Here is a 1510-nt window from a genome sequence, read left to right on the forward strand (position 1 = left end):
GAAAGAAAGAAAGAAAGAAAGAAAGAAAGAAAGAAAGAAAGAAAGAAGAAAGAAAGAAAGAAAGAAAGAAAGAAAGAGAAAGAGAGGAAGGAAGGAAGGAAGGAAGAAAGAGAGAAGGAGAGAGAAAGAAAGAAAGAGAGAAAGAAAGGAAGGAAGGAAGGAAGGAAGGAAGAAAGAAAGAAAGAAAGAGAAAGAAAGAAAGAAAGAAAAAAGAAGGAAAGAAAAAGTTACTGCTTAAGAAGAAACACTACTAGGAACAGCTCTTGGATAAGACAGAAAACCAAATCACGAGTCTGGAAAACATGGTTCAGAATATTGAGTTTACCCAGATTGAAACAAAAGTGATTGAAGGTCTGAAGTTTGGAAGTGAGTGTCTGAATAAAATGCATCATGTCATGTCCACAGAGAAAGTGGAAAGGATAATGGATGAAACCCATGATGCTGTGGAGTCCTAGAAGCAAATTGATGATCTCATGGCTGGCAGTTTTACTCAAGAAGTTGAAGGTGCTCTCTTAGTGGAACTGGAAGCACTCACTCAAGAACAAGTAGAGTTTCCAGAAGTTCCTTCAGAACCCCCATCAGAGAAGATTCCAGAGAAAGAATTCATCAAGACAAGGCCAAAACAACCAGAACTAGTGGCAGCATCTTAACCTTCTTTCTTCCCCCACTGGGGTCTTGAAGAGACTTCCTAAGGAATTATGACCCATGGAGGGTTTAGGTTCTCAGTCCCTTGGCATGCCCTGGAACTCTCTTGAACTGGACAGGGCAGAGCAAAGCAAAGTGGACAGGGGAATGCTGACTGATCAGCAGCACATTCATGGTTCTTGTATCGTTTTTTTTTTCCCCCTAGGGGTGGCTAGGTGGCACAGTGAATAGAGCACTGGTCCTTGTAATGGAAATGCAGATTTAAAGATCTTCCCTGCCCCTAGGCTAACGTGCACCTGGAGCCTGGGGTGGGAGGCTTGTTTTTCAGTAGATACTTCTTGATTGGCCAGTGAGTCAATAAGGTTGTTACATTCTCTGAGCCAGGAGAAGGCTATATAAGCCCTGATGTGTAGCTTTGTTTTGGGACTCACTTTGAGAAGTGTTCTGTGATTTGATCTGAATTCTGGGAAGCCGTTGTTGAGAGTCCCCCGGCTTTGAAAAACCCAGAATGTGGAAACCCAGATGTTGACTGGGTATGGATGTAATGGTTGGGCAGTTTGGAAATCTGTCTACTTGATGTTTCTGTCTTGATAATTATGCCTGTATACTTTGAGATTCAGGGTGCTGACCTTTTCTCCTGAACAAGGTAAACGATATATGTCTGACTGATTAAAGTAAGCTTGTTAACCCATTTTGAGTTGCTTTCCTTTAGCAAAGCAGATCCAAGAACCTGTGGTAGCTGCAAACCCTGAGGACGCTTGGGGTGCTTGCTGCTACAGTCCTGAAGTCAGGAGGACCTGAGTTCAAATCCAGCCTCAGACACTTAACACACACACACACACACACACACACACACACACACACA

At 42.8% G+C, this 1510-nt stretch overlaps 1 pseudogene; it reads left to right on the forward strand.

Annotated features, from left to right (window-relative positions):
* The window catches only part of LOC138164613 (charged multivesicular body protein 6-like), a 4616-nt pseudogene extending 3927 nt beyond the window's left edge, over window positions 1–689 (forward strand).
* The last annotated feature ends 821 nt before the right edge of the window (window positions 690–1510 follow it).

The sequence above is a fragment of the Petaurus breviceps genome, unplaced genomic scaffold (genome assembly GCF_028583685.1).
Source record: "Petaurus breviceps papuanus isolate PSGF00001 unplaced genomic scaffold, PetGlider_PUasm1.0 191, whole genome shotgun sequence".
In the NCBI taxonomy this organism is placed as follows: Eukaryota; Metazoa; Chordata; class Mammalia; order Diprotodontia; family Petauridae; genus Petaurus; species Petaurus breviceps.